The 26,182-nt window shown below is 37.2% G+C and overlaps 1 protein-coding gene across 4 annotated transcripts in view; it reads left to right on the top strand.

Annotated features, from left to right (window-relative positions):
* Positions 1 to 9,355, top strand: part of LOC150094086 (uncharacterized) — a 608,624-nt gene extending 599,269 nt beyond the window's left edge. For all 4 annotated transcript variants that reach the window (XM_090413217.1, XM_090413213.1, XM_090413214.1 and 1 more), the window contains one exon: positions 8,067 to 9,355. The gene's annotated coding sequence lies outside the window, so the exon portion shown is untranslated. The remainder of the gene's footprint in view (positions 1 to 8,066) is intronic.
* Positions 9,356 to 26,182: the final 16,827 nt, after the last annotated feature.

Here is a 26,182-nt window from a genome sequence, read left to right as displayed (position 1 = left end):
ATATAGCATTGATTGCATAAAATTTAAGTTTAGCATTATGGTATTTACATATTAACAAAATTACAGCAGGGTGATACAAATATACAAGATCAAGGCCCATGGTAATACATAATTGGTCAGATTTAACCTGATGAATAATATATATGTATAAAAAGTTAAGCAAAAAAAAAAAAAAGTATTTACATATAAACAAATTTATGGTCAAATGTGTTTGTACAAATTAATTCTTTCTAAAAATTTAAAAACCTCGTGCAATTTGCCTGAGTCTGCTAGCATTTCCCTGAGTGTATATGGCTTGGTTAGATAGGTGAAAATTTCATTCCTCTCTCGTGTAAATTTTTGACAATCTACCAGAATATGATGAATAGTGAGATGTGTGTTGCATTTTTCAATTTCATTTTGCAATTTCAGCTCTCAGTAAATGGGTGCATAAGATGACTGTGACCTATCTGGGGCCTAGCAAGGACAACCTCCTCCCTTCTCTTTGTATGTTGACTAGAATGCCAGTGTTTAATTTCAGGCTTAATGTTATATAGTTTGTTTGTTAATGCTTCTTGCCATGTTGACTCCCACTGAACAATTAGCTTTGATCTTATTAGCTGTCTGTAGTCTGTATATGGAGCTGTCAAACAGTATGTGGAGAAGGTATGAGCTGATTTAGCAGCTGCATCTGTAGCCTCATTTCCTTTGATTCTGATGTGGCTGGGAATCCTGCAGAACTGAACATCGAAATTAAGGATTTTCATTTTGTGAAGCAGGTGTAGCACCTCATAAACTACTGGATGTGGATTATACATAGGAGAGGAGATAGCCTGTAAAGAGCTCAACGAGTCTGTATAAATTATACACTTTTGGTAGCAGTTTTCTTTATATGCATAAGTGCAAGCTGAATGGCATGTAACTCTGTTCTATAATTACTGCAGTCTGGTGGGATCCGATTTGAGATAATAATGTCAGGAAACACAACAGCACAGCCAGCAAAGGTGTTAGTTCTTGAACCATCAGTATAGATGGGTAAGAAATCAGTGTGTGCTGCTCTGTGTGCATTAAACAATTGTAGGTAAATGGATGATGGGGTATAAGATTTCTGTAGCTGACAAAGTGAGAGGTTGCAGGATGGTGTGCAAATTTGCCATGGAGGAATGTTGTTATGTTTAGTGCAGCTAATGTTGTCAACATTTATACTAACAGCTTGCACAGTTTCTTTAATACGAATACCAGAAGGATGTATAGCAGTTTGAAGTGTGTGATATTGAGCTTCCCAATGCAGAGAGAAGATACTATTCCATGTAGGGCGATCTGGGAGAGATTTTATTTTTAGGGCGTAATTAAGAGACAACTGTTTCTGTCGAAGTGATAGAGCCGGTTCATTTGCTTCTACATAGAGACTTGGAGTGGGTGAGGTGCGAAAGGCACCAGTAGCTATCCGTATGCCCTGATGATGGATGAAATCCAACCATCGTAGGTTACTCTGTCTTGCCGAACCATAGACTTGGGACCAATAATCCAGCTTTGAACGTATAAGTGCACGATAAAGATGGAGCAATGAAGCTCAATCAGCACTCCACCCAGTAGAGGCTAGAGTGCAAAGGAGGTTCAAAGTTCTTTTGCACTTTTCTCTTAGTTGACGAATGTGTGCTAGAAATGTGAGTTTTCTGTAAGTTCTTGGACTCAAAAATGAGTCCAAGAACTTGGTTTCTGTAGTTACTGGAATAACAATAGGTCCCATTCTTAGTTCAGGATCTGGGTGATGAGTGTGTTTTCGACAGAAGTGTACACAGACACTTTTTTCTATTGAAAACCTAAACCAATCTTCATCATCGAACGAGGAATATACGACCTGCCTCCAACAATAGCTAACAACATACGTTTAGATGTGGCCAACATCCTAATCAAGTCCAAGCCTCCCAAAAATAATATCCTACATAAGGAATTCATTGCTATAAAAGAGCTACACAACAACAGCCAGATTACCATAACAAAAGCAGACAAAGGAAATGCAACCGTGGTGATGGACACAACTGAATATGAAAACAAAATGCACACACTATTACAAGATCAGTCAACATACAAAATTATAGATCGCAATCCCATCAACACACAAAAGAATAAGGCACGAAAATTATAAAAAAAAGTCACTTCCTGGCCCAAAGACACAGTTAACAAACTCAAACCCTTCCATGTTAAAACACCGAGGATCTATGGATCACCAAAAATTCACAAACTAGGCACACCCCTACACCCAATTGTGGACAGTATAAATAGTCCCACATACAAACTGGCTGACATTTAGCGAAGCTACTAGCCACTCTCACTAACAATTCTCCCTCCTTTGTCAAAAATTCAGCACACCTAAAAAGCATCTTACAACACCTTACCCTAAAAAGCTCAGACTTAATAGTAAGCTTTGACATCACTTCACTATTCACAAATGTACCACTAATAGAAACCCTCAATCTACTGAAGTCACACTTCCCCCCTGATATATTTGAACTATTCAAATTCACAATACATGCAGGATATTTCACATGGAAAGGGAAAATATACAAACAAATTGATGGGACAGCCATGGGCTCCCCCCTTTCCCCCCCTAGCCAACTTTTACATAGAACACCTGGAAAAACAAGCAATCAATACAGCCACTCTCAAACCAACACTTTGGCTACGCTATGTTGATGATGTGCTTGCTATTTGGCCACATGGCCCTGAGACATTGAAAACATTCTTAGCACATTTAAATAGCCAACATCCCAAAATCCACTTTACTATGGAACTGGAAGCCAACAACTGTCTGCCCTTCCTGGATACACTAATCACACGTCTCCCAGATGGTTCCTTATCATTTTCAGTTTTTAGAAAACCCACACGTACAGGCAGATACTTACACAAACAATCACGCCATCATCCTTCTCAACAATGTGGCATATTAAAAACGCTAACCCATAGAGCGAGAGCAATCTGTTCCAATGACAAGGCTCTTACTGCTGAACTGACTCACTTATGCCACACCTTCTTGGCCAACGGCTACAATCCACATAAAATAAACAAAATACTAAACACTCCTAAGAAGCCCCTCCCACCATCCACCACAGAGAACTACAACAAAACAGTCACCATCCCTTACATTAAAGGCACATCCGAAAAGATCTCAAGAATTCTCAATAAACATAAACTACGCACTACATTCAGACCATGTAGCAAATTAGCCACCCTCATCTGCTCACCCAAGGACAGCATTCCTCCTTTATCACATCCAGGAGTCTACCAAGTACCCTGCTCATGCAATCAAGCCTACTACGGTCAAACAGGAAGAACTGTGAATATCCGCATCAGCGAACATAAACGATATGTCCGGAATTATCATTATGGGAAGTCGGGCCTAGCAGACTATGCTCTGGATATCCCTGCACACAGGATCAACTGGAAAAACACAAAAGTACTACACAGAAACCCGTATAAATCAGAGAGATTGTTCTTAGAGGCGACAGAAGCCCTAAAACATCCTCCAAATCTCAACAAATATGGCTGTATTAACTTGCTGAAGATCTGGGAGACAGTCATATTAAGAAAAAACTAGCACTTTTCTAGGACTCTAGTAATATATGATAGGTTTTTTTTTTTTTTTTTTTCCAGATAGAGGGCGCCAAAATCAGGACTTTAGTCTTTGTGTTGCTGCTACAATTTTGTTTAAGTACACCATGTTGTTTTAGTCTCACGTATTGTGACAAACAGTGTTTTTGTGCTCTGAAGATGCTGGTTATAATACCAGCAAAATATCAGCATCAAGTTAATAAATTAATTATTTACTTAGTTTCTGTGTTCTATTATACCGTTAAAATAATAAACAACACCATCTTCATCAATTGCTTGATGAAAAAACTTCATCAATTGCTTGCTGAAGTTGTCTTTCAATTATCTCATGTTATGTGAGTGACAATAAATTGTGAAGTAATCAACATATAGAGCATTGTCTACAGTGGGAGGAAGCTGTTCAATGATTGAGTGGATTTTAATAGCAAAAAGGGTTACACTTAAGACAGAGCCTTGGGAAACACCTTGTTCTTGAAGATATGGTCGAGATAGCATACTTCCCACTCTGACTTGGAAAGTTCACCTGGACAGAAAGTTTTTAATAAATATAGGGAGGTGTCCTTTGAGATCTAGGTTATAGAGGTCTTTTAATATGCCATATCTCCAGGTTGTGTCATAAGCTTTTTCCATGTCAAAAAAAAAACCGAGACAAGATGGTCTCGCTTCAGAAATGCAGCGAGAACATCTTGTACAAGTTTCTAACCGAACTAAATGGTCTAAAGTTGATTGATGTCTACAGAAACCACATTGTGTATTGGAAAGAAGACTGTTGCTTTCTAAATACCAGAGAAATCTGGCATTAACCATTTTCTCTAGTATCTTACAAAGACAGCTGGTCAGAGCAATAGGTCGATAATTATTTGCTTGTGTTGGATCTTTTCCTGGTTTTGGGATAGCAATGACAATTGACTTATGCCAAGAATTTGGAAACTCTTCCTCTGCAAGTATTCTATTGTATAATAAGAGAAGAAGATCCATAGAAGATGATGGTAGATGTTTTATCATTTCATAATGAATGTCATCAGGTCCTACTGCACTAGGGTGAGATTGTAGGAGAGCTCTTTTTAGTTCCTCCTTGACAAATGGCTGATTATATGGCTGAAAAATGTTGGTAGAAAAATTAAGCCTTTGGTTCTCTTGCTGCTCTTTCAGTATTAAAATTCCAAAGAATATGAAGCTGTTGCTGAGATTTTAGCAAACGTCTCTCCCAAAGTATCTACAATAGCTTTTGGGATCAGCAAGAACACTTCCATTATAGTCTAAGGTGGACAAACAATGTGTACTATATCTGCCTTTCATTTTCCAGATTTTATCCCATACAATTTTTGGACTGGTCATTTGATTAATTGATGTAGTAAATTGGATCCATGATTATTTTTGACTCTGACGTCTTACAAAACATGCTTTGGCTCGAGCATGCTTGAAATTTACTAAATTTGATGGTGGGGTATCTACGAAATATGCTCCATGCTCTGTGTTGATCTATTTTGGCTGCCTGACCTTCTGGGTTCCACCAAAGCTTTGGATAGACTGGAAATCAAGATGATGTTTTTGGGATGGAGGTTGTTGTTGTTGCCTGGACAATGCATTCTGTTATATATTTTACAGCTTCATTGATAGGTGTGTGACTGATGGCATCAGCATTAAATTTTGCAAGATGAGAGAAAGTGTTCCAGTCAGCCTGGTCTATTTTCCATATAGGTATCCGTGTGGGTGAACATGGTTCCTGTGAAGACATTGTACAAAGAACAGGAAAGTGATCACTACCATATATGTTCTCTTCAACGTCCCACATGAGCAGTGGAAGAATGGAAGGGGAAGAGATTGTAAGATCAATTGCAGAATATGAGCAGGTAGGCATATGGAAGAAAGTATCGAGTTTATTATTTAGAAGGGAAAGGTTATTATTATCAAGAATTTTTAATGATTCGACCTCGTCTATTAGTGTCGGCACTACCCCCATAGAGTATTGTGACCGTTAAAGTCACCTCACCCATCAAAAGTATGGGTTCAGACAGTTGCGAGATAAGGTTATCGAGATCAATTTCATTTAACTCAGCATTTGGTGGTAAATAAATTGAACATACTGTAATAAGGAATCCCACAGAGAAGCGAATCGCTACTGCTTCCAGAGAAGTATTAAGTTGGACCTGATGGAAAGGAGTATGACTGTCCACTAGGATATCTATTCCTCCATGAACAGGACCATCTCCAGTTCTATCCTTTGTACAACAGTGAAATTCCTAAAGGTACAGTCCTCATTGAGTCTTAAGTAAGTTTCCTGTAGACAGAAACAGAAAGGTTTGTGTTTCTACAACATCTTGATATTGTCACTATTCTGGCGGATCCCATGACAGTTCCATTGTAAAAATTTTCCTATTGTTTTGATTTTATTGACTTGTCTGGTTTTTGAGAGGTTGAGGGCTTACCTTTGTCAGATTTAAATTTGTCCATTGTTTTTGGGAAGTATGGACAGCCAGTGTCCATCTCTTCCTCTGGTAGAGTGTTCAGAACATCAAATGTGTTAGGGTCAGTTGGGATACTTAGTTTGCTTTCAGTGGGTATCGAGGTATCCATTTTTTCTGTGTGAGTGTCTGGTGGTTTATCTTTGAGTGAGGTCTCCACCATAATTTTTTTGACAGATAAGTTTTCATTGAATGGGACCATTTTTGAAGTTGTCTCTGGAGTAAGGCTATAGGTCTTGTGATTAATGCGCTTAACAGAGAAGCACTTGCGATCGTAAAGTTCAGATATGGTGATATTATCAAATGGTGGAATAGACATACATGTTTGAGTTGCTGTTGGCACTTTTTTAATTGTTACTTTTTCAGCATAAGAGGATCATAGAACAGGTGTAATGGTGGATAGCTTTCTTTTTGGATCCTGATACTATGTTTTGTTCTGTTTTAATTTTTGGTATCTTTTTTTCATCTTTCCATTTCTGACATGCATGAGAGTATGCTGGATGATCTCCCTGACAGTTGACACATTTAGCTTTTTTTTCACAGCAAGATTTATTTTCATGTTCTTTACTACCACATCGGGCACAGGTAGCAGAACCACGACAGACAGTTTGGGCATGTCCATATCTTTGACATTTAAAGCATCTCAGCAGGTTAGGGATGTATATTCTAACAGGACAGCTGAGATATCCTGCTTTTACAGGTGTCGGAGGCCTAGGTGTATCAAAAGTAAGGATGATGTTCTTGGTTCAGACCACGACCATTCCTGCGTATCAGGATGCACCTCACACCCGTCACTCCTTGATCTTTAAGCTCTGAACATATCTTCTCATCAGGAACATCAAGGAGATCCCATTCTGATATCACTCCTCTACTGGAATTGAGTGTTCTGTGAGCTGAGCAGTTACTGCAATTTGTATTCCACCCATTGTCGTTGCTCTCAGTAGTTTCTCAGAATGTTGTTTCCATAAGGATATCACCAGAACACAATTTCTTGACATTTTTGGGATGTCCTGCCAGTCCTTCTAAACCTTTTTGGATAAAGAAGGGTAACATTTTCCCAATTGGTTTTTCACCTGTTGCATGAATAATTAAAAAGGTTGGTACATTTATATTTGTATCCAATATCTTTTATTTCTTACTTCTGTTTCCATATGCTGTGTCTATATTATCAGTACTTGGTTGGGACTTTGTTAGGGTCCCTGAAACATTTGAGGATGGAGAATTCATATTTAAGGAATTTTTAATTTGGTGCCAGAGCTCCCCACCCACCACGGAGCCACACATGGACGCCCACTACCCGGCAAGCAAAGACTGCGCTCAGGAGTGGAACGCCAGGGCTACCCTGGACGCTATACTGGCACTGCAGCAGGTCTAGGATCCCGACCCCGGACCATGGGGTGAGAGACTTACTGCAACACTTTTGAACCTTGCTGGCAAGCCCACTAGCCGATTGATCCTGGCTGGGCCATCCAGGACCGTCTTGCCAAAGCAGGGACCAAAGTAGTGCAAGACTGCAAGGATCCCCTTTCCGGATGTCCACAGGTCACACCGCACAGCAAACATGGCAGCAGGGCATTGGCCCCCAATGATGGTGATCTGGAAAAAGGATGGTGAAAAAGACTCAGGAGAAGTAGAGCAAAGAATATGGGAAGAAAAGCAAAGAAAAAGAGGAAGAATGAAAAGGGCCAGTACCATCGCTGGGAAGTTCCCTCCACCACGAACAGGTGCCCCACATGGAGGGGTATCCAAGTGTAAGAACAGTTTGAGTGTGAAGTATCTTTACAACTAGGCTACTTGTATATATAGAGGCTGATGATTTCACATCAGTTGCTTTATTATCCTATAATGCAAAGCACACTTCCTTCAGCACTTGCATAATACCATTCATTTCTCTTAAATGCTTATTTCATTAATTAATTTGCTTGACTATTTATTCAGAGATAATTATTTATATTAATATATACATCAAAAAATGGCCTTAGCATTCAGTATTGTATTATTTAATTTTAGGTTTGATATTGATGGCAGCAGCAGAAAAAAACAAGACTTCACAGAATGTTCATGAAGAAAAGAAGAGACAAAAAATAGACTCAAGGAATTTATAGATTAAATTAAGATGATAGATGGAAGCTACTTTAGGGCCATACTGGATTGCATTTATGTTTTTTGTTTGTTTTGATTTTGTTCTTTTTTACATTCAGAGGACTATAAGATAAAATGTTTTGATGAAGGAGTATATATATAAATATTACAGTTGTTTCAGATTGCGAAATTCTTTAAAAGTTTGTAAACATCTGTTTTAGATAATGTTTAATGCTTCCTAACTTTATATACAAAAAATCCTCTGTGTGCCTTTGCATCTGGATAGAAACACCTTCCGTTTATAGAATCAAATGTACTTCAGTAACCTGGAATGTGTTCCCTAGGATTTATATTTTTATACATGACTTTTCTAGAGTAATTAATAGTTAAACTTGGTCTTGTTGCTGTTTTGTGGAGAAATTAAGAAACGAGCACATTGACACTTTTTTAAAATGTACATATTTTCTAACCATTTATCTTTAGCAATGAGAGTAAATGACAACCATATGTGTTGTCAGTATTGTTTTAAGCATCTACTGTGCAGGAGAGTATATGTAGATGTCTACTAAACTGGAAAAGCTAGACAAGTCAGGGAATATATATATATGGAAGGTCAGGGAATATCATCCTAAATAGCAAAAAGAGATTAGGAAAGCTAATTTTATACCTAATTAATTACTTTTTTTTTACTGTTGGATGTTTACCAATTGCAAGTAAGAGTTCTAAAGAAAGTGAAATATATCTTCTAAGAGATTAATAAGGAACTTAAAAATAAAAAATACATAACCTTGTAACCACTGTGCATTGGGTATAATTTAAATTTTCACCCCACATTATTTTAAGTTAGTATATTGATATTAGAATATTTTTAACATGCCTCATTAAATTGTTTGTGTATGTGTGGGAAATAAATTGATATAATTTTTTAATTAAATAAATGAAATGAGAATATAATGGATAATTTGAGTTGTATGTACATAACTTAGAAGGCAGCAAATGAAGTTTTTGAAAGCAACAGTACTATCAGACATGTTGCTGTTTGTTGAGTTTTGTATGTATGTGTACATCATATCTTATCAAGTCAGAAAAGTTGCAGAATGTAGTTGGGATTAAAATTTTAATGCCTAAAAGCACACTATGTATGTGATTTATAAATAATTCCATGTGCATCATCACCTGTAAGAAATAAATCTTACTGATGAAAATCTTTTCATAAATGAGAGTTGACAATGCATTTATTTCTCTAGTTACTCATTCATCAGAAAGAAAATACTGACATTACTGAAGTTCAGTCTCTTTTTTCTTCATTATAGTTTAACAACAAAAAAAGTTTAAAACTAATTTGCTATTACTTGCTATATTGAAAATATAGCAAATAAAGTGAGTGAGGTATGTTAGTCTTTGCAATGATATTAACTGAAAATACCATTGCCCAAAAGTGGTGGGCAGGCTAAGAGTAATAGTGATACTACACGTATATAGTCTAACAGCCCTTTGCAAGTTGAATTCACATAACAAAAGGAGATAAACACATCTACAATTGTAGATGTGTTTATCTCTGTACTCTAATCCTCTGTACAAAGTTTGTGTAATGTGTAAGGATGATGTACAAAGTTTTTCCTCTGTACTCTAATCCTAGAGTACAGAGGAAAAACTTTGTACATCATCCTTACACATTAGAGATTTAGAAATCTCTAGTATGTTGGCACCATGTGCAGGCAAGTTTTTTTCCTCTTAAAAAATGGGAATGTGATACATTTCTTAAATAATAGCCTTACTCTTCTGAAACATGGCATTGAGATCAGTTTTTAAGTTAATGGTTATGGAGGATTTTCTATCTTGAGATATTTGAGCACAGCTAGCTTCTGATAACAGTGCCCTAATCACTGAACATGACTACAATCTCAACATCTTAGGCAATAGCTACAATTCCCACCAAATCCAAAAACTATTAAAACCTAAACCTCCTTCCAGCTGCAGAACATACTACACCAAATCTATCACCATTCCATATATCTACTTACAGACCATATAAAAAAAAAAAAAATTGGCATCCACTAGAGACTGGCTACAGTCATTGGACCCACCAGGTGTTCATTATGTTCCTTGCAACTGTAAAATGTCCTACTGTGGCCAAACAGGCAGGACAGCAAACATCAGAATTGCAAAAATAACAATTACTACATCTGGTTCTACCACTTAGGAATTGCTTACTATGCTTTGGACACACATCACAGGCTACACTGGAAGATGGCCACTCTACTCCACTCCACTGCAGTAAATATAAATATGAAAGAATATTCCTAGAATCTGCTTCATCCTTAAGAGACTATCCAAACCTCAACAAATTTGTTTGCATAAAATTACCGCAAATTTAGGAAGCACTTATAATCAGAATTTCAGCTCAAACTAAGAACATCCATTTTAGTCCACTAGAACTTTTGAGCTCACCTTTGGTTGCCATGCCTTAGCCTTCTTTGTCCAAATGTACTGGCAGGATGTTCATATTATACTCAACTCTGTTCCCTGATGATGGCAATTTGGTTTTACTGAAATATTGGAAATATTAATTAGAATAAATTTCTGTTAATTAATAAAGAAAGACGTAAAAACCACAGTAATATCTTTAATTAGTAAAAGGACAAATATTTTGTACCAAAATTAATAGTACATCTTCGGTGTCTGTTACAGCAATAGGAATGGAATACAAGCAAAACGTTCAGTGGATCACCTATATATGATAGAAAAATAACAAATTTAATCTATTAAGATAAATGGTTTTTTTCATAAGATAAAAGTCTCCCAGATCTTTGAGAGAGACAGACAGTCATTTCTATTTAAATTTGGTTGGTGTAAGATAGTTTCACAACTTTCTTTGAATAAGCGTTCATATTTGAATCTGCATCTATGGAGGAGAACGGCTTTATCCCACTGGACACTATGAGTAGAGTCAATACTGTGCTGCGCCAGACCAGACTTCAGAGGTTTGTTATAATCAATATAATATTGATGTTCTTTTATTCTTTTTTCCAAAGAACGGCCAGTTGTCCAAAATCAGAGACATCTCATTTGCAAGATATTTGGTAAACGCTAGCCAACGATAGAGAAGACAGTTTGTCCTTTATAGAAGGTAATGAAGAAATTTTGTTGATAGGAATATATGTTGGAATCAATTGATACTTTTTCAGAATTCTACCTATAGGTTCTGAGATTCCTGGAATGTGCGGACTGTTGAAGAAGCTGTAGGTATTGGAACATAAGAGTCAAGTATCTGTTGGATTTGATTGGAGTTGTAATCATTTGATTCAATTAACTTTTTAATAATGGAAAGTTCTTGTTGTAAGATTATTGGGGAAGAGCAAACTTTATGTGCTCTATGAATTAGAGATTTTTGAGACGTGTGGTGCACAGACTTTTTGTGAATGTATCTGCCAGTAAATGTGGATTGAGTGGTGGAGACAAAGAGTTGTAGAGTAGAATTCTGAAAAAGTATCAATTGATTCCAACATATATTCCTACAAAATTTCTTCTTTATTACCTTCTACAAAGCATAAACTGTCTTCTCTATCTTTGGCTGACGTTTACCAAATACCTTGCGAATGTGATGTCTCTTATTTTGGACAAACTGGCTGTTCTTTGGAAAAAAGAATAAAAGAACATCAATATTATATTGATTATAACAAACCTCTGAAGTCTGGTCTGGCACATCACAGTATTGACTCGACTCTACTCATAGTGTACAGTGGGATAAAGCTGTTCTCCTCCATAGATGCAGATTCAAATATGAACGCTTATTCAAAGAAAGTTGTGAAACTATCTTACACCAACCGAATTTAAATAGAAATGACTGTCTGTCTCTCTCAAAGATCTGGGAGACTTTTATCTTATGTAAATAACCATTTATCTTAATAGATTAAATTTGTTATTTTTCTATTATTTCCTAGCACGCGGTAACAATTGTATTTTAATAGGTGATCCGCCGAACGTTTTGCTTGTATTCCATTCCTATTACTATAACAGACACTGAAGATATACTATTAATTTTAGTACAAAATATTTGACCTTTTACTAATTAAAGATATATTAGTGTGGTTTTTACATGTTTCTTTATTAATTAATTTACTATGCCACAGTTCCTCTTAAAATCATAAATTTCTGTTGTAATTTCTTTAAAAAAATAGTCATAACATATAAGCCTTACCACTAGACATTTTTCCCCTCACTGATTTTTACCAAAGCAAGGTTTCATTAAATAGTTTCTACTCTCAGTTACCTGGTATGAGACAAAATCTTATCATTCCACAGCTTATTAAGTTTATATTTCACGGTTTTCTAAACACCTTACAAATTGATCACTCACTGCTTCTACTGCATATCCCACTAGTTATTTTAACACCAGCTCCATTCAGTAGAAAAATTTGTCCAGAATCTTTTCTTTTCCTATTGGCATTTTTCCTAAAAAATGCTGTGGTGTTGCTTTTATCTACTTGGCCAGCCTCCTCTCTCTTTTGTTAGCCACATTTTTTGTAATTTCCTGCTTAATGTTTCTAATCCATCCATTTCACTCCTACTCTATTTATCCTTCTGACTTGAAGAATGCAATTCTATACTGAATATTCCAAATATTTTGGACTATGTCCATCATCATCATCATCAAATTCCTGCCATGTACCCTCAAGGGGTGTACAGGATATGACAGTACTACATGAAAAATTTACATCATTACTAACTTCCTATCTACAATTTTCCTCCAAATCAGTCTGTTACTTGTCAAGACTCCAACATTATCAGATCTTATATTTCTATCGTCTAAGGCACTTTGTACCGTATCAATCCACCTATATCTTGGTCTTCCTCTGGGTCGTTTTCCTGCCAACCTGGCAGAGAACACTTGTTTTGCTAATCTTTCCTCTCCCATTCTATTTAAGTGACCATACCATCTGAGATTAGCTCTGCTAACGCATTCCTGGATGCTGATAATTTCAAGTTCTTTCCTAATATTCTTATTTTTAATATGATGTTGCCATTGATGCCATCTGTTCACGCCTCTAATCTTTCTCAGGACTCTCATATCTGCGGTCTCTAGTCTTTGGTCAAGTATTTTACTTCTGACCCAGCTCTCAGGTCCATAAGTTAAAACTGGTTTGAACACTGTCTTGTATACAGCTAATTTAGTGTTCCGACTAATTTCTCTCTTATTCCATATGAATTTATTCAATTGACTTCCCACCATACCAGCTTTGCTGATTCTGTTGTCTATTTCTATATTTAATTTACCATCTTCAGTAAAAATCGTGCCTAAGTAACTGAAATGTTTTACTTGTTCCACAGGTTCTCCATTCACAACACAGTTGACATTTTCAATGATTCTGCCTATTTTCATTGTTTTTGTCTTTTTATTGCTGACCTTCATACCATATCTATGACAACAGCTATTCAATTTAGTCAGAGAATCTTGCAGACTTGTAGCGGATTTATTTAGAAGTATAACATCTGCATAAAGCAAAGAGCTGACATTAACATCTCCAATTTTGATATCAGGTTTAATACCACTTTCCTTCATAATGTGATCCATATAGATAATGAATAACAGAGGGGATAATGTACATCCTTGTCTCACACCAGATTTAACATTAAACCATCTTCCTGTACTTCCTTCAATTCTAACTGCTGACTTACAACTCAAATAAAGACTAAGTATTGCTTGATATAATGCCCCATTGACACCATATAACTGCAGCGTATTGAATAGCTTCTCTCTTGGCACCTTGTCATATGCCTTTTCCAAATCAACAAAACTTAAATACAGATCTTTGTTATATTCCCATGCTTTCTCGACTATTTGTCGTAAAGTGAAGATCTGATCCTGACAGCCTCTATTTGGCCTGAATCCAGCTTGTTCTTCACCAAGCTTTTCTTCCACAATTCTTCTCAACCGTTTCTCAAGTATACTTGCATAGATCTTGCCAGGAACACTTAGTAGGGAAATACCTCTGTAATTCTCACATTCAGTTTTATTTCCATTTTTATATATGGGTACTATGAGAGCTCTACTCCAATCATCGGGAATTCGTCCCTCAGTCCAGGCTTTCTGAACTATGCAGTGCAGCCACTGTAAGACTTTTATATCACCATACTTCAGCATTTCTGGTCGAATATCATCTACTCCTGCTGCCTTTCCACATTTCAAGCCTTTGATGGCTTTTTCTACTTCAAGTATGGATATGTATTCCTGACTGCATGCCTGGTCCATATTTTTTATCACTGTGCTGTCATCACTGCTTGTTTCATTTAGCAAATTTTCAAAGTAATTACTCCATACTTCAAGGATATCTTTTTCTCCTGTTTTCATGTCACCTTTATCATCTCTAACTCCTTTTACAGCCCTCTTTCCTCCATTCCTAAGCTTCTTCAACAACCTCCAGAATATTTTGCCACCTTCTTGATATTTATTTTCTATATTCTTGCCAAAGGCCTCCCATGACTTTTGTGTAGCTAGTTTTACACACTGTTTAGCTTTCTTACATTTGTCTCTGTATTCTGTAAGAGTAAAAGCCGACTTATTTGCCAGGAACTTTTGATATGCTTTCTTCTTTTCCTTCACTGCCTCTTTAACTTCCTGTGTCCACCAGGGAGTTCTGATATTTTTATCCTTGCACACAACCTCACCACATGCCTCTCTGGCAGAATCAATCAATGTTTTCTCCAGAGTTTGCCACTGAATCTCCAAGGTTTGATTCCTGTTCTCAAACTCTTTCATTTTCTTTTCAATAATCTTTCTGTATTTTAGTCTACAGTTCACATCTGAGAGCTGCTCAACTTTTATTCGCTTTAAAACTTTCTTATATGTTATTCTTTTCAATATGAAATTCAATTTTATCCTGCCAAAGACTAAATAGTGATCACTTCCAATTTCAAATCCTCTGTACACTCTGGTGTCCTGCACCAGGGAGAAAACATCACTATCAACAATAACATAGTCAATGAGACTTTTCTTATTCCTAGCCTCTTCTCTCCATATGAATTTGTGCACATTTTTATGTTGGAACATGGTGTTAGTAATAACACCATGTTCAGAATCCAACAGATATTTGCCATTATTATTAGCTTTGCTCTTTTCTCCAAATTTTTCAAAAATATTTTTATATGTCTCACAATCATTTCCTACGCTGCTATTTAGATCCCCAACAAGGACCAATTTTTCATTGTGTCAGTTGCTTTTTCTAAAGCGTCAAAAAATTCCTCCACTTCTACCTTAGTAGAACCTTCTATGGGACCATAGGCACAAATAAGTCTCATTGTCCAGTTCCCCATTCTCATATTTGCCCACATTACTCTGCTTGAGACTGACTGCCATTCAAGAAGATTAGCCTCATATTTTGTGTTGAATACTATGGCCACTCCTTCTTTTCCTTGATTGTTATTGCCTGAATATAACATTTTGTATTTATTGCTCAGAAAGATCTCACCAGTTTTGGTCTTTTTTGTTTCAGTCACCCCTGTTATGTCGATCTGGTACTTATCTAATTCCTCAGCCAGTTCCATTTCTTTGCCATTCAGGCTTCTTACGTTGATAGTACCGATCTTTAACTCTGGTGATGTTGAGTTGGGGTTTGTTTTCAGATTTGTTCCAGTAGCTAACTTTTCACTGTTCGCCCTGGTTCCCTGGCGAAAACAACGGGGGCCTTGTTTAACCGGGCGATGCCCCAGCCGGCATGAAATTTTGTCATGTTGTACCATCATTTTTTATTTTGGTTTAACCAATAAGAATACAATTTGTTCGGCTAAATCCCAAATTGCCAGCCCATCCTCATTCATTCAGTATCAAAGTATATACCCAACAGGGTGCACCACGAGAAGGTGAGGATTGGACATTAGGTCAGAAGCCCTGGTCGGTTCTCCGCATTCCTTTAAAGGCTATGTGGAGGTCTCCTCTCAGTTATACAGCTTTGACCCTTAAAAAATTAACACTGGATGGACTATGTCCATCCAGTGTTAATTTCTTTTGCTCCCATCATGGTACAGTATTAAAGTTCTTTAAAATATTATTTGTTTTTCTATAAAAGCAATTTTCACCCTGTTTTTTCTTTAATTATCTTCACTTTCATGAAATATCATGACTACAACCTTCTTAGAGATGTTAAGTAGTGTGCATATACAAATCTTTCACTGATGCCTACCTGGTTGGCCAAGTGGTTAGCGTATCCGCTCTCCAGCCAAAAGGCTGTGGGCTCGAATCCTGCTGTAGGCATGGATGTTTGTGATTGTCTCTGAAAATACTAGTTGTGGTGGTGATGGGTGGTAGATGCTGTTGATGTAGTTGGTGGATTGAGTGGTGGAGACAGAGAGTTGTAGAGTAGGTACCCTCCCTTGATTGTGACTCCATGGAGGTGTCACATAATAATAATAATAATGTCTTTACAGGTAGGCTGTTGAGAGATGTTTCAGTAAGGAATTTGATCCCCCCCACACACAAATGGTGAAAGTTACAAGTATACTACACTCTTAATTTTTTATTTAATTTTTCTTGAAAAAGTAAATCATGGAGAATTCAAGAAAATGCAGTAAATGCTTATAAACCTAGTTTGGATAATAATGAGGTTAGGTCTGTCACCATAATTAACTGTGTTATTTGAGTGTGTGTGTTCTCTGGCTGGTTTGTTGTGAGGGAATCCAGGCATCAGGAAATAAAACATTATCACTTCTTTATAAGACTGGAAAAATTAGTTTTCATCGGTTTTGAAATCCCTTGTAAATGTTTAAGTGTTAGATGAAATCTGAATACAGATCTACCCAAATAAGGAACAGTATTGTTACTGACAGCACTTCAAACAAATAAGTTGCACCTTTTTTTTTTTTGGAAAAAATCGCCTTTATTTCTCATTGTAGTCTCCATCGAGGTCTACACATTTGGTCCAGCAAGTTTCTAATTTTTTCATCCCATCTAAAATGTAGGATTTGTCAAATTATGCAAAATAGTCATAGACAGCCTTGATGACATTCTTGTTCGAAGAAAATTTCTTTCCCACTGAGCCAAATTTTTAAGTTTTTGGAACAAGAAGAAGTCACACAGGACCAAGTCTGGAGAACACGATGGATGTTGAACCGATTCGAACCTCATTTCATGCAATTTTGCCATTGCGACGGCCAATGTGTGGGACAGTGCATTTTCTTGATGAAAGAGCACATTTTGTGTGCCAATCTTGGCCGATTTTTCTTCAGTTCTGCTTTTAAACTGTCCAACAATGACACATAATAGACTCCTGTTATTGTCTTACCCTTTTCCAAATAGTCTATCATGATAATTCCTCGGGAATCCGAAAAAACAGTGGCCATCACCTTCCCAGCTGACAAAATGGTCTTCGCTTTTTTCAGTACTCTTTCACTGGACATTGTCCATTGTTTTAACTGCTTCTTGGACTCAAGTGTGTAGTGGTGGATCCAAGTTTTGTCTACAGTCACGAATCGATGCAAAAAAGTCCTGCGAATTGCAATTAAATATCGCCAAACACTATGTTGAAATGATTGAAATAATTGCTGCGCCCATTGTGTGCACAGCTTTTTCATATGCAATTTTTTGTGCAGGATATTATACACCTGTTCAGTTGAGATGCCTGCAATCTCACACATTTTCACTCAGTGGTCTTCCATAACAATACCATGGAGTGTTTAAATGTGGTCATAAGTCCATCTTTGATGAACTTACAACCACGCTTAAACTCTTTTATCTAAAAATAAATAGTCATTAATGCTTGTGCAGAGTCCCCATGAACTGCATCTAACTCGGCTTTGATCTGCGCAGCCGTCCACTTCTTCAAAAAAAGTGTTTTATCATTGCAAGAAACTCGTTTTCTCCATTTTTATGAAAAATGGGAACACAGTCATTTTAAATGTTTGCCAAATGAAAACTACACATTGCACTTGGCTAAAATTTTGCCAGGGGTCATGAAAAAGATGATACATGCTGACACTGGTATGAATTGTGTCGCCATCTATTGGAAATTTACCAAACATTTCAAACAACCCTCGTAACTGATCAAGTTGCTATTATGAGAGCTCTGGTTGCACTGAAAATTCTTGAGAAGTTAGGATGGAGAGATTGAAAGAAAGCTTGTTGCACAGGGCAGTGGAGCTCTTAATGGATTTGCCTTTTCATGTCACCTTAAACTCATTTGCATTTTTCACATTCTTAGTATCTGCTAGCAAAAACAGAAGAAAAAAGTAATTTGAGTTACTAATATTTCACTGGATTTCTAACCAGGATCTTCAAAACACAAATTATAACTGTTGTAAAACACACAGCATTTAAATAAATTGTTACAGAACCCAATCAAATTGCAACTGCAAAGAATTCAAGACACAATTCAAAGAACTTCAGCCAAATGTGCTCTTAGAATGGACGTCTCCCAGATATTTTGGTAAATTAATGCAGCCATGCTGATCAAGGTTATGGGATGTTTCATAGCAGATGCTAATTCTAAAAACAGCACAGCTCTCTTCTTTCATTTAATCCTGTGTGAGGGGGGCCGTGCTATCCAGAGAAAGATCTGCCAGTCTTAACTTGCCATACCAAAGATGACAAATGTGTTTTTTTATGTTAGTCAAGGGAGATGCTAACAGATCTAATAGTTTTGTCCAAAGTAGGATGAGTTGCAAACATGTGGAATTTGTACACGTATAAGAAGGTGATCCTTCAGAGGATTGATTAAAGTTATCTGGATGTATTGTTTAAAAGTAGTATGAAGAATTCCATGCCAATTTTAAGTTGATCATTTGTCTAAAGGATGATCAACTTCATCCTGGAGTGTCATCTGCCTGCAACATGCATTTCTTTGGACAGACTGGGAGATCTGTTAACATCTACCCACTTTGAATATAAAAACATTTGTTCACAATGGTATGATTGGTAGTCAAGTCAGAATTGTTAGACTATGCTGTTGATATTTTTATTTCACTTTAATGGAATGACTTACACCACAAATAATTGATTTCAATATTTCATCTGTCACAGAGACATCATCAGGAATACAATGTTAAAATTGTAATAACATGCACAAGAAACAATACGTGGAAGAAATTAGATATAGACTAAAGTCCTATGAGGGGTGTGACTTCTACAGATTCTGTTGGCTAGCTTAGATGTTGGGCCAGAGGCCTAAGAATTAAAATTTCCCATTTTGGGAAGTTTAGTACCACCATATTTATTAACATTAGGCTGTGTTTCTTTTTTTCCTTCATCTGATTCTGTGTAAAATATCTAAGGCACAGTCTGACTGACCATAGTTATGGCAGCAGATGTATTTTTTGTGTTCTTCCAGGCAGATGTAACCAGATCTTGGATACCTTACACAGAATCAGATGGAAACAAGCCACCATGCTCCATCATAGCAAATTCAAAGTTGAAAGACTTTTTAGAATCTGCAGCAGATTTAAAAAAAAAACCAGTCTAATCTTAATAAATATGGTTGTATTAAACTTCCCAAAATTTGGGAAACTAATTCTTAGCTCCTCCTGCCCAACAGCACCCCTCATAGGACTTGGGTCTTTATTTATTATTATTATTTGATACCCTCAAGGAGTTCAAGATTAATCGAGGGAGGGCACCTGCTCTGTAGTTCCGTTTCCACCACTCAATTATGGACTGACCGCAACTATACCAACGCCATCTACCGCCGACCACCACTGGTATTTCCACAGACAATCACAAACATCCATGCCCAGCTTGGATGCAGCCTTTTAGCTGGAGAGCAGATATGCTATCCACTTGTCCAACCAGGCTGGCTAATTTCTTCCACTTATTGTTTCTTGTGTGTTGTTACTATTTTAACATTGTATTCCTAATGATGTCTCTGTGACTAAGATGAAATAATGAAATCAATTTAAACCCGCCGTTTAATTATTTCTCTTTGTGCTGCAAGTTATTCCATTAAAGTGCAACATGAATGCAAACCCTCACTTAAACCTAAATACTCGTATTGCTCTAGATACATTTTCCCACTGAGACTATTTTTAGCTTCAGTATCGGCTATGAAACATTTCCCTGACTTCAATGCATCAGTTTGCCAAAGATCTGGGAGACAGTCATTTTAAGACCACGTTCAGCTTGTATTCTTTGAATTTACTTCATATTTTATCCATCCCCTTGAGCAGTATTTTTCAAACTGCAGGTTGTGACCCATTAGTGGACTGTGAAACCAGTTTATCAAGTCATGATCATTTTTTTTAATGAAATATAATAGAAACTATCAGAATGTATTATGTAGATTTTGTAGCTTTAACACATTCATGAGAGGTGGTGTTGCATCTTGCATTTCCTTACTGCATTGAGTGGGTGCATGTTTACAAAATTTTAAATGTACACAGCATGAAGTTTTTAATAAAATTTTAATTGTAAAATTAGTATTGTAAACTAGTTGTTACATATAGTACATAGACTATAATAAAATTAGTTTAATCCTTTATCCAAGTGTGAGCAAACAAAGTTTGCACCTGAAAGTATCTTCAGGACTGGGGTAAGGTGGTACAACACCAGGGCAACTCATTGCAAAGGTGGAGCAAGCTACCAACACTCCTATCTCAGTATCTCCTATAATGCAAAACACATCTCCTTGCGGATATGTCTAATGTTATGCATTAAGGGAAGGGCCACTACCCAGACTAGTTTCGACCTTTATTGAGGTCTCTTCGGTGGGAGCCAGGCCCAAGTGGAGATACCAGGCAGAAGCATTAGCAGGTCATCTCTACCTATAGGAGTTGCCAAATGGTGTGCCATCCTTTTTTAATAAATTACTCTGGATTTAAAGAAAGATGCTGAAAGTTTATTTTTCACTTGGTTAGAGTATAATAAAATTAGTTTAATCCTTTATCCAAGTGTGAGCAAACAAAGTTTGCACCTGAAAGTATCTTCAGGACTGGGGTAAGGTGGTTCAACACCAGGTCAACTCATTGCAAAGGTGGAGCAAGCTACCAACAATCCTATCTCAGTATCTCCTATAATGCATAACATTAGACATATCCGCAAGGAGATGTGTTTTGCATTATAGGAGATACTGAGATAGGCGTGTTGGTAGCTTGCTCCACCTTTGCAATGAGTTGTCCTGGTGTTGTACCACCTTACCCCAGTCCTGAAGATACTTTCAGGTGCAAACTTTGTTTGCTCACACTTGGATAAAGGATTAAACTAATTTTGTTATACTCTAACCAAGTGAAAAATAAACTTTCAGCAGTTTAGTACATAGACTGTTTGTGTGTCTACTGTATTTAGTTGTACAAAAGCTACCTGTTGTTAGCCATTTAATAGGGACATGCATGGTAGACAATGATAGGTGATGAAGTGCTTGCTTTGCCTTTGCCCATGCATTGTACAGCCTTAGTCCCTTTGAGCTACCACTTCTTAGTTTTATATTTATATATGTATTGAGATATGAAACATTGTTATTGCAGGTTGCGGTGAGGAAAGTTCAAAAAGCACTGATCCAGAAGGTACTTTACTAGGATATTAGCACTGTTTCATATATCTACTACCTGATATCCTGCAATTGCAGGATATCAGGTAGTAGATATCAATTATTATTGTACAGGCATCTCAGTAGAGTTCGGGTAGACTCAAACTATCAGTACAATCTAGCCAGACCCGGAATCTTTTCTGGGGCTGCTCAGTGGTTGCACTTTTAAGCACTTCTGCACAATGTACTGTCACAGAAGAATGACAGTACATTGTGCACTTTGATTGGAAAAGGCCTGAGTTTGAATCTCATCATGACGAGAGGATTCTTTCAATTTAAGGTGAATTAGCTGATCTCATATGGGTGTAGCAGGGTTTTTTCCTCCTGGAAACTCGTGTTTTTCATCTTGTTTACAGGCAAAATGGCCATCAGAACACACACACACACAATTTACAGACAAAAAACACTTGTTGGTGGTAGTTGTATGTAGCGAGAGAATTAAGTAGTAGGGGAAATGGTGAGATTTTTGTTGCAGAGTGAAGTAGCGAGCTCTTCTGCAATGAATCCTTGGAGGTGTTGCATATTAATAATTTATCATAGCTCTCCTTGATCCCATTAACAGACAAAGCACTAATGACCGACTCTAGCAATCCATTCCATTTATTCACAACTCTCCAAGCAAAAATCTATTCCTCATGTCCCTACTAACTACACTTTTACTCAGTTTCTAAGGATAACTTTTTTTCTTCCCATTCTATCGAAGTTCTGAAATGTTTCACCTCCATCAGGCCTTTAAGTAACTTACATCTTTTTATCATATCCCCTCTTTTTTGCCTGTCAACCAACTTCTGCAGTCCACATACCATCACTCTATCCTCAGCTGACATTCCACAGACTACTCACCATCTTGGTTGCTCATCTTTGAATCTGCTCCACCACTTCCTCATTAAGAAACCCAGGAGACCAGATCTGACCACGGTAATCCAGATGTGGACATATCAAGGCCTTACAAAGAGAAATAACTTCCTTATATCTACTTCCATATAGTTCCATCAATGTTGTACACAGCTTGTAATTTTTTTATATGTTGCTTCAACTCACGAAAAGTTATTTATAAACCTTTAGTACGTTTTGTACTGTGGCCAGGCTAGAGATTTTTTTTTCTAGTTTTATCAATTTTTATTTATATATATTTTTTCGTATTTTTCATTTATTTTTTTACATAGTAGGAAACCCTGCTCTAGGCACCAAACATGGAACATTTTTGAAGCCACTTCAGGCCTCAAAAATGCATAACTACCTTTCTCCACGTTAAACTGATACCCATTATCTTTTGCCCACACTGACAGCCTATTTAAATCATCCTACAAGCTCTCCACATCGCCTTGTTTCACTATAACTAATTTTGCATCATCAGGAAACAACTGAATTTTTCCTTTCAGATTATTTCGTATATCATTTATGTACAAATTAAACAATAGTGGTCTTAGCACTGAACCTAGTCACCAGCTTTTGTCTGGATTCTGCTCCTCTGCATACCACTTTCTGATATCTGTCCTGCAACCACCCTCTTATATACATACAGTGTCATATCCATCCCCATTTATTCTAATTTGCATAACCGAGTTCCACATAGTATTCAATCATATGCCTTTGCAAATCCAGCAGAAGCATTGTGTAGCCATTTCCTTAATCTAATAAATTACTAAGGCATGGCTTACCTTCAACAAAGCCATGTTGTCTCTCATACAGTATCTTATCCACCCATTCTTGAATTCTCCTTTTGACCAATTTTTCAGTACTTTTAACACTACTGATTGGTCTATAATTTGCTACTGCAGTCTTATAACTTTCTTTCTGCAAGGGAATTATTTTCTGTCTTTACACTCCCTTGGAAATATACCAGAGCTGAGAATTGAATTAAAGAGCCTAGTCAGGTATTGACAGTTTTCCCTTTCACATTCCTGCAAAATGCAAGCTGATATCCCATCTAATCCCACTGCTGTATTTACATTGAAATTCTGCAATATTCTAAGAGCCTCCAATTCATCCACCTCTCTTCCCACATAAGTCTGTCACATATACACTACCTACCAATAATTGTCTGGATACTTTAGCAAACAATTGATACCAGTAGGCATACAATAATATTAGGTATGCCCATCTTTGGCTTTCATCACCTCCTGCACCCTTTGAGGAAGGCTTTCTACCAATGTGTGACACAAATCAGGTGAATTTTTTTCAATTCCTCCAAACTCCATCAGCACTGAGTTCAGCATCAGATCAAGGACGTGCTGCTCTGAACCTCAATTGCTGCTCCAATTTGTCCCACAGGTGTTTGATGGGGTTGAGGTCAGGACTGTACATGGGCCAGGGCAGTCATTTAACACCCATCTCTTCATACCATTCCATAACAGCTGCAGCTTTGTGACATGGGGCATTGTTGTCTTGATAGTAACACAGGTCCATTCCATAAAAACTCCACAGTGTAGGCAGCAACTGATTATCCAGAATATTAAAGTACTGAGCTGCCTTCATGGAACCACAGACAACAACCAGTGGTCCCTCCCCAAATTAGCTGAATATACACCCCACACCATTATTCCTCCACCACCAAACTTTACTGTCGGTATAAAACACACTGTGGTAACAAGCATTCACCAGGTTGCCTCCACACCTTGCCATCAGACTGGAAACAGGTGAACTTTGATTCATCATTCCAGAGTACCATTTTCCAATGATCAATTGTCTAGTTAACATGCTCTTTGCACCAGGCCAGACAAGTTGCCTTGTTTGTTGTTGTGATGTTTGGCTTGTGTGCCTCTGCTCTTCCGTAGAAACCCAGTAAATGGAATTCTTTTCGTACAGTATTAGTACTCACCATGTTACTGGTGCTCTGGAACTCACCACAGATGGTCTGTGCTGATTGTAGCCAATTTTTGTGTGCCACCTGTTTTAACACCATCTTGTCCCTGTCAGTCATTTTCATCAGCTGCCCTGGGCGTTTTCCTGCACTAGTGATACCAAAATGTTTCCATTTGTTAAACACATCGTGAACCATTGATTTTGGATGATCCAGTTGAGTGACAATGCACATATGGACATGTTACCAATGTGACAACCCATGATGACGCTTCTCTTGAAGTCATTGAGTTCACATCGTGTTACCATACCACCTGTATTCAACTGCTATAACAAAATACTGCTTCCTACTATCTGTACACTGGTTTTTATGTTATTAACAAACCTGGAATGTTCCATAATTTCAAATAATAGAGGTGTCCAGACAATTATTGGTAGATAGTGTATAACAGAATTAACCTCAGTTCTATGATATACCCTTGCAAAATGGTCACTCAATTATTTTATCTGCTTTTGTCACCTTTTGACTATCAGCACTCATTAAGGTTATTCTTTCATAGTCATTCTTCCTCTTACTTACCACATAGTGAAAGAACTCTTTGTGATTTCCTTTGGCTGCTCAGCTAATATGTCTTCTCATAATCTGATTTTGCTTCCATACCATACTGGTTGCCTTTCTTGCCTGCCCCTTGTACTGTTCATGAGTTTGCTGGTCACCTTTCTCCTTATATATCCTTCACAGCATTTTTTCTTTCTGAAGCCCATGCTTAATCATATTACCATCCATCTAACCCCTACCTGATTAACACCCCTTACCTTAGGTATACAATTTAATATAGCTTCCTCTAGTGTCCCTTACCCATCTTCCATGCCCTACTGACATCCTTCCCTTGTAGGATTTTATTCCATGGCACAGCTTCAAGCTACTTTCTAAGCTTGTCATAATCACCTGCTTTGTAGTTACACACATCTCTTCTTGACAGGATATTCTGTTTTACAGTCTCTCAGGTCAAGATCACATGGTTACTTTCCCCAATCAAAAGCAATGTGGTCAGTCACCTTAGTTACTGATAGCCCTTCTGATCCTATGACCAGGTCCAATATTCTTTCACCTTGAGTACCCTCTCCATCATATATGACTCAGTATAGGCAGGGCAATCAGGGATGCTACTGATATTCAGCAATTACAAAACAATTTGAATAGACTGGAAATTTGGGCAAACGAAAATGGCTGTCAATTTAATGTTAGTAAGTATAAAGTTATGCACTTTGACGTGATTAGAGTTCCAGTGGCATATTATATTATATTAGCAGGGTTATGCTACAAGAAACTGAAGAGGCAAGGGATCTTGGCATATTGGCAGATAGGAATTTAAAGTTCAAAGGTCACATAGCAAAAGTTGCAAATACAACTCAGAGGATAATTGTGATTTTGAAGTGAACATGTTAGGATAAGGAAGTAATTTTTCCTCTTTATAAGGTTTTGATAAGACCATATCTGGATTATTGTTCACAGATTTAGTCTCCTGGGTTCCAAGGGGATAAAGAAGTTGAGGAAAGGGTTTTGGATTATCAGATTGCAAGTATGTGGATTGCAGAATCTGGTTAAGAAGAGAAAGAGGGGTGATATGATAGAGGTCTATAAACTTTTGAATGGGTGTTATAGGACATGGGTGGCCAGAGTTTTGGCAGCAAGAGCGATAGTTACCTACCAGAAATTGTTAAGAGCCACAAATT

This window comes from Typopeltis vanoorti, chromosome 23 (genome assembly GCF_054136105.1).
Source record: "Typopeltis vanoorti isolate ZY-2024b chromosome 23, IOZ_Tvanoo_1.0, whole genome shotgun sequence".
Lineage (NCBI taxonomy): Eukaryota > Metazoa > Arthropoda > Arachnida > Uropygi > Thelyphonidae > Typopeltis > Typopeltis vanoorti.
Note: the sequence above shows the minus strand (reverse complement) of the source record. Positions and strands in the feature narration are given on the sequence as shown.